Genomic DNA, 8,370 nt, shown 5'->3' with positions numbered 1-8,370 from the left:
AGTTTGTGAGACATGACTTCCCTCGCACAAAGCCATGTTGACTATCCCTAATTAGTCCTTGCCTTTCCAAATACATGTACATCCTGTCCCTCAGGATTCCCTCCAACAATTTGCCCACCACTGAGGTCAGGCTCACCGGTCTACAGTTCTCTGGCTTGTCTTTACCGCCGTTCTTAAACAGTGGCATCACGTTTGCCAACCTCCAGTCTTCCGGCACCTCACCTGTGACTATCGATGATAGTAATATCTCAGCAAGAGGCCCAGCAATCACTTCTCTATCTTTCCACAGAGTTCTTGGGTACACCTGATCAGGTCCTGGGTATTTATACACCTTTAACCGTTTCAAGACATCCAGCACTTCCTCCTCTGTAATATGGACATTTTGCAAGATGTCACCATCTATTTCCCTCCAGTTTATATGTTCCATATCCTTTTCCACAGTAAATACTAAATGAATATTTTGCATCAGTATCTTCCCCCATTTTCTGTGGCTCCACACAAAGGCCACCTTGCTGATCTTTGAGGGGCCCTATTCTCTCCCTAGTTACCCTTTTGTCCTTAATATATTTGTAAAAACCCTTTGGATTCTCCTTAATTCTATTTGCCAATGCTATCTCATGTCCCCTTTTTGCCCTCCTGATTTCCCTCTTAAGTATACTCCTACTTCCTTTATACTCTTCTAAGGATTCACTTAATCTATCCTGTCTATGCCTGACATATGCTTCCTTCTTTTTCTTAACCAAACCTTCAATTTCTTTAGTCAGCCAGCATTCCCTTTCACCCTAACAGAAATATACTTTCTCTGGGTACTTGTTATCTCATTTTGTTATCTTGTTATCCCATCTCAAATAGGCTTCCCATTTTCCAGCCGTCCCTTTACCTGCAAACATCTGCCTTCAATCAGCTTTCGAAAGTTCTTGCCTAATACTGTCAAAATTGGCCTTTCTCCAATTTAGAACTTCAACTTTTAGATCTGGTCTATCCTTTTTTATCACGATTTTAAAACAAATAGAATTACGGTTGCTGGCCCCAAAGTGCTCCCCCACTGACACCTCAGTCACCTGCTCTGCCTTATTTCCCAAGAGTAGGTCACATTTTGCACCATCTCTAGTAGGTACATCGACATACTGAATCAGAAAATTGTCTTGTACACACTTAAGAAATTCCTCTCCATCCAAACCTTTAACACTATGGCAGTCCCAGTCGATGTCCCAGTCCCAGTCCCAGTCGAAAGTTAAAATCCCTGACCATAACTACCCTATTATTCTTACAGATAACGGAGATCTCCTTACAAGTTTGTTTCTCAATTTCCCTCTGACTATTAGGGGGCCTATAATACAATCCCAATAAGGTGATTATCCTTTCTTATTTCTCAGTTCCACTCAAATAACTTCCCTGGATGTATTTCCGGGAATATCCTCCATCAGCACAGCTATAATGCTATCTCTTATCAAAAATGCCACTCCCCCTCCTCTCTTGCCTCCCTTTCTATCCTTCCTGTAGCATTTGTATCCTGGAACATTAAGCTGCCAGTCCTGCCCATCCCTGACCCATGTTTCTGTAATTGCTATGATACCCCAGTCCCATGTCCCTAACCATGCCCTGAGTTCATCTGCCTTCCTTGTTAGGCCCCTTGCATTGAAATAAATAAAGTTTAATTTATTAGTCCTACCTTGTCCCTGCCTGCCCTGACTGTTTGATTCACTTCTGTTCTCAATTGTACCAGTCTCAGATTGATCTCTTTCCTCACTATCTCCCTAGGTCCCACCCCCCCCCACCATACTGGTTTAAATTCTCCCAAGCAGTTCTGGCAAATTTCCCTGCCAGTATATTAGTCCCCTTCCAATTTAGGTGCAATCCGTCCTTCTTGTACAGGTCACTTCTACCCCAAAATAAATTCCAATGATCCAATAATATGAATCCTTCTCTCATACACCAGCTCCTCAGCCATGCATTCATCTGCTCTATCCTCCTATTCCTGCCCTCACTAGCTCGTAGCACTGGGAGTAATCCAGATATTACTACCCTTGAGGACCTTTTTAAATTTCTGCCTCTCTGTAATCTCTCTTCAGAATCTCAACCTTTTCCCTTCCTATATCATTGGTTACAATGTGGACAATGACCTCTTGCTGGCCCCTCTCTCCCCCGTGAGAACATTTTGTACCCTCGGAGACATCCTTGATCCTGGCACCAGAGAAACAACACACCATTCTGCTTTTTCTCTGCTGGCCACAGAAACGTCTGTCTGTACCTCGGACTACAGAATCCCCTAACACAATTGATCTCTTGGAAGCCAACGTACCCCTCGTTGCATTAGAGCCAGTCTCAATACCAGAAACTTGGCTGTTCGTGCTACGTTCCCCTGGGAATCCATCACTCCCTACATTTTCCAAAACACATACCTGTTTGAAATGCTTATATCCACAAAAGACTCCTGCCCAAGGTGCCGACCTCTCTTACCCTTCCTGGAGTTAACCCATCTATGTGACTGTATCTGAGACTTTCCCTCCTTCCTATAATTCCTCATTGCTTCTAACTGTCTCTCCAACCAATCCACTCGATCTGATAAACAGCATTTATGGCAGATATAATCTGCAGTAACCCTTAAACTCTCTTTAAACTCCTACGTCTGACAAGAAGTACATATCACTGCAAAGGCCATTTGTGCCCCTTCACAATCTACAGACCCAGAAAATAATACCGTCTTATTCTTCTACATAACACTGCGCCAGGTTAAATTTATAGCTATGGCTTATATTTTAAGTTTAATCAATAGACTTATCTCCAAAAACATATAATCAAGAAAGAACCCACTATACTCACTAATACAGCCTTTCTCTTGGACAGACATAAAACAACAATTAACTTCTCTGATTCTGTGTTGTGAACTTCGCCCAAACCAGTTCCTCCAAGTTTAGTTGTGAAGTTCACTGTTTGTTAATTTTCCCAGATGCACTCCGATGTCCAGCGACACATGAATTCAAAAACAGCAAAGGCAGTAACTGTGCAGGTTCTCTCTCTCTCTCCTGCACTGTCCTCACCATGTGCTTCCTTTGTCTGCTCTTCTCCCTTTTAAAACTGCTGTTGTTTTGACTTTTTTTTCCTAAGTTCCAAAACAATGCAACAGTATTTGCTGCTCCTGGAATTTGAGGAAATCACCTCCAGCACCTAAAATACCTTAAAAAAGGGAGCAGCTCTTACAGCCAGACATTTTTCCTGTCCTCCATCTTGGATTAGGCTAGGAAAGTGGGCAAACAGTGGCAGATGGCATGCAATGTGGGAAAGTGCAAGATTATGCACTTTTGTCGGAAGAATACAGGCATAGACTGTTTTCAAAACAGGGAAACGCTTCGGAAATCTGAAGAACAAAAGGGCTTGGGAGTCCTATGTCAGGACTCTCTTAAGATTAACATGCAGGCTAAGTTTGCAATTAGAAAGGCAAATGCAATGTTTGCATTCATTTCAAGAGGACGAGAAAATATAATCAGAAATATACTGCTAAGGCTCTTGTCAGACCACATACGGAATATGGTGAGCAGTTTTGGGTTCTGTACCTAAGGAAGGGTTCTGCTGGCACTGGAGGGGCCCAGAAGAGGTTCACAAGAATGACCCCAGGGATCAAGGTATCTCAGTGTTTAGCACTGCTGCCTCCAGCACCAAGGACCTAGGCTCAATTCCAGTCTCAGGTGACGATCTGTGTGGAGTTTGCACACATAGTGTCTGCTTTGACAAAACTGACTGTCATGAAAAGCACCATATAAATGCAAATTTTTCTTTTGCTTTCCTTTTTCCCCAGATTACATAATTGTTAGGTAGACGGAATGTTGAGGAGTTATGGCTCAAATTTCCTGATAGCCAAAAAATTGCTTCGAAAATATAGATGGGAGTTGCACACACAGAGACCCCACAAAATTCCGAACATGGCATATTCGGAAGGAATAAAAAACTCCAGGACAAAATACATTTCTTAAAATTAGTAGCATCACACTGGGTTTGTTGACCTTGGAGTAGAACTGCTGAGGGGGTGAGAGGGATCTGATTTGAGGTGTACAAAAATATGCGAATCTCTTCACTCTGGCAGATATGTCTAAGGCCTGATGGCATAAGTTTAAGGAGTAAATGGTTCAGATGGGATATGGACAAGGTTTTCTTCACGCAGAAGGTGGGAGATATATGGTATGTGCTGCCTGAGTGGTGGTGCAGGCAGATCTTTTAGCAACATTTAAGAAGCATCTGGATCAGTACTTAAAGTTCCTGGGCACAGTAGGTTATGGAGTGACCAAGAGCAGATAAACAAGATTAGTGTAGACTGGAGTTTGTTGGTAGACGTAGACATGGCAGGCCGAAGGGCCTGTTTCTATACTGTATGACTCCATAAATTTATCTTTTTGGCTTCTGTCTTTCTCTACTTTGTTTAGCACTTTACCTATTCAGGTTATTCTGTACTTTGAGGAGTACTTTTGACCTATAAAGTAAACATTAAATTTTTACACATTGACTTTGTTCAGGTTTTGATGCCAAATAGATAGTAGATGTGCCAATGTGTAGTTTATTACTTTGGAAATATGTTCATTAATCAGTAGTTTTTCCACTGTTCAAGGCCACAGTGATATTGGTGAATGCTAACCAAATACTTTTTATATCTGTACTTTGCTGAATGTTATACTTCCAGGAGAAATGAAGTTGATTTCTTTTGGTAGTGTTCATCCTTTCAGTTTGCGAACATCAATATCATTTGTTCCAACCACCATGGCATTTACATTTTTCCAAATAAATGTTAGTTAAATTTAACATATTTTGGCATGCAAAACAAATTTAAGTATATCAAGAGGCCTAGGCATATTTCAGAAACAATTTTCTGGCTATCAAGAAATCTGGGCCATAACTCCTCAACATTCTCTCTTTCGTTGAATAAGCTGACTAGTGGTGAACCTAGCAGTCTACACTAATCTTGTTTATCTGGACTTGGTCATTTGATAACCTACTATGCCCAGGGATTTTAAGTACTGATCCAGATGCTACTTGAATGTTGCTAAAGAGTCTGCCTGCACCACCCAGTCAGGCAGTTCATGCCATATATCTGCCACCCTCTTGGGTGAAGAAAACCTTGTTCACATCTCCTCTGAACCATTTACTCCTTATCTTAAACATATGCCATCTGGTCTTAGACACGTCTGCCAGAGGGAGGAAATTCTCAATTTTGTACACCTCAAATCAGATTAGCCCCCACCCCCTTAGCAGTTCTGCTCCAAGGAAAACAAACCCACTGTAATGCTACTATGGCTTTAAGAGGTGTATTTTGTCCTGGATTTTTTTATTCCTTCTGAATATGCTATGTTAGGAATTCTGCAGGGTCCCCATGTGAAACTGCCATCTATATTTCAGAAACAATTTTCTGGCTATCAGGAAATCTGACCCATAATTAAAAAAACATCTTATTGTAGGGAATTACAGCTTATCCAGGAGCATATGTCAGAGATCAATCTGATGACAGAGGCAGTAGAGGAATGAGTCAAAAGCAATTTTCAATCGAAGAAGCTATCCATCAAAGTTCCTGCACATGTCAAGCAAGTCAGTCCCTTTAAGTCATGTACAGGGCCATCTAAGAATGTGAAAAGATTGCAAGAGGATTAATCAAAGAGCTCAGACTAATGGCACTGCCAGGAAGCAGCAACCACAATATGATTGAATATCATGTCCTGCTTGAAAGGGAAAAGATTGGTTCTAAGACAACATTTTAACATAAATAAAGGCAATGGTGTAGACGCAATGTGAACTAGCTGAAGTGAATTGGCATACTTGGTAAAGGGCACATCAATAGGGACACATGGCAGACATTTATGGAGATTTCAGAATATTCAAAATGAATATATTCCTACTATGAAGAAAAAACTTGGAAAAGGACAGGGTAATATCCACGGTTAACTGAAGAAGTTATAGAAAGGATCAAATTTTGGGGAAAAAGCATATGACTGTGCAAAGATAGATGGCAGGTTAGATGTTTGGTCAGCATATAAAGAATGACAAAGCATGACAAATGGTTTTCAGGAGGAAGTAATTAACTTACGAGAGGAAGCTAGCTGGAAATGTTAAAATTGAAAACAAGTCAACAAGACTTTAGAACAGAAAGTCGTAAATAATGGGAATGTTGGGTCTTGAGAGAGTGAGAATGCAAGTAGTTAACAGTAGAAAATAAATAAACAAATATTTTGCTTCTGCCTTTCTAAACGATTCCTGTAATAGCTGTAAATCAGGAGGCAAAAGAGAAAAAATTAACTTATTCACGTGGGAAGCAGTACTATGCAAACTGATGGAACTGTGGGCTGACAAATCTTTGGGACCAGGTGAACTTTATCCTCAGGATTTAGAGGAGACTAACAAGATAACAGACATATTGGTGTCTATTTTCTTTTGATTCAGGGCAAGGTTCCGTTGGAAAATAGCAAACACATTCCCAGTATTTAAGAAGGGAGGGAAGCAGAAAATAGGCAATTATAGGCCAGTTAATTTGATGCCTATTTAGAGATGGTATTGAATCAAACACTAAAGAGGTTCTAATAGCACACTTAGAAAATGCAAGGTAATCTGGGGAAATTGGCATGATTTTCTCAAAGGGAATTCATATTTAACCAAATTATGGGATTTATTTGAAGTAGTAATATGCATTGTAGATAAAAGATAACTTATAGACATACTGCACTTACACTTCCAAAAGGCATTGGATTAAAGGCTGCAAAAAGATTATTGTGGAAAATAAAAGCTCAAGCTATAGTGGTAATATACTGGCATTAATAAGAAGATTGACTGGCTGGGCAGAAAGCAGTGTGCCCAGTCTTTGTCTGGTTGGCATGATGTGATGAGTATAATCCCATTGTGGTGGGGCCTCAACTACTCACCATTGATAATAACAGAGAAACTAATGCATTGTAGCTAATTATACAGATGACACCAAAATTGGTAGGAAACTATGTGATGAGTAAGGCATAAGGTGGTTGCTAATGGATATTTAGAGAATGGGTGAGTGTGCTAAAATGTGAAGTTGTTTACTTTGGCAGGAAAACTGAAAAAAAAACATTAAATGGAGAATGACTGCATAGTGTGACATAGAATTATAAAGAAGTACAGCATGGAAGTAGATCATTCAGACCAATTCATCAGGCTGACCAGATATCCTAAACTAATCTAGTCCCATTTACCAGCACTTGGCCCCTCTCCCTCTAAACCCTTCCTATTCATATACCCATCCAGATGACTTTTAAATCTTGTAATTGTACTAGCCTCAATCTATTCCTCTGTTAGCTCATTTTATACATGCACCACCCTCTGTGAAAAAGTTGCCCCTCAATTCCCTTTTAAATCTTTCCCGTCTCACCCTAAACCTATGCCCTCTCCTTCTGGACTCCTCCATCCCAGGGAAAAGACCTTGTTTATTTATCCCATCCATGCCCCTCATGGTTTTATAAATATCTATAAGGTCACTCCCTCAGTCTTCAATACTCCAGGGAAAACAGCCCCAGCCTATTCAGTCTCTCCCTATAGCTCAAATGCTCCAACCCTGGCAACATCTTTGTAAATCTTTTCTCAATCCTTTCAAGTTTTACAACATCCTTCCAATAGGAGGGAGAACAGAATTGCACACAGTATTTCGTAAGTGGCCTGACCAATTACCTGCACAGCTGCAACTTGACCTCTCAAATGCTTTCTTCATTACCTGATACTCCACTTTCAAGGAACTATGAACCTGTACTCCAAGGCTGTTTTGTTCAGCAACATTTCTCAGGACCTTAGCACTTTTCTAAATTGCAGCACATCATACTTATCTGAATTAAATTCCATCTACCACTCCACAACCCACTGGCCCATCTGATCAAGGTCCCGTTGTACACTGAAGTAACCTTCTTCACCATCCACTGCACTTTCAATTTTGGTGTAATCTGCAAACTTACAATCTATACATCCTAGTTCACATCCAAATCATTTATATAAATTACAAAAAGCAGTGGACCCAGCACTGATCCCTGTGGCACACAACTGGTCACAGGCTTCCAGTCTAAAACCTCCGGATACGTCGTATCATCCTTCGTCATTTCCGCCACCTCCAAACAGACCCCACCACCAAGGATATATTTCCCTCCCCTCCCCTATCTGCATTCCGGAAAGACCACTCCCTCCGGGACTCCCTCGTCAGGTACACACCCCCCACCAACCCAACCTCCACTCCTGGCACCTTCCTCTGCAACCGAAAGAAATGCAAAACTTGCGCCCACATCTCCCCCCTCACTTCCCTCCAAGGCCCCAAGGAATCCTTCCATATCCATCACAAATTCACCTGCACCTCCACACACATCATTTACTGCATCCGCTGCACCC

General features: G+C 41.2%; 1 protein-coding gene across 2 annotated transcripts in view; it reads right to left on the bottom strand.

Moving 5' to 3' along the window:
* The window catches only part of man2a1 (mannosidase, alpha, class 2A, member 1), a 245,178-nt gene that overhangs the window by 165,767 nt on the left and 71,041 nt on the right, over positions 1-8,370 (bottom strand). The gene's annotated exons all lie outside the window — the stretch shown is intronic.

The sequence above is a fragment of the Chiloscyllium plagiosum genome, chromosome 2 (genome assembly GCF_004010195.1).
Source record: "Chiloscyllium plagiosum isolate BGI_BamShark_2017 chromosome 2, ASM401019v2, whole genome shotgun sequence".
Classification (NCBI taxonomy): Eukaryota; Metazoa; Chordata; class Chondrichthyes; order Orectolobiformes; family Hemiscylliidae; genus Chiloscyllium; species Chiloscyllium plagiosum.
Note: the sequence above shows the minus strand (reverse complement) of the source record. Positions and strands in the feature narration are given on the sequence as shown.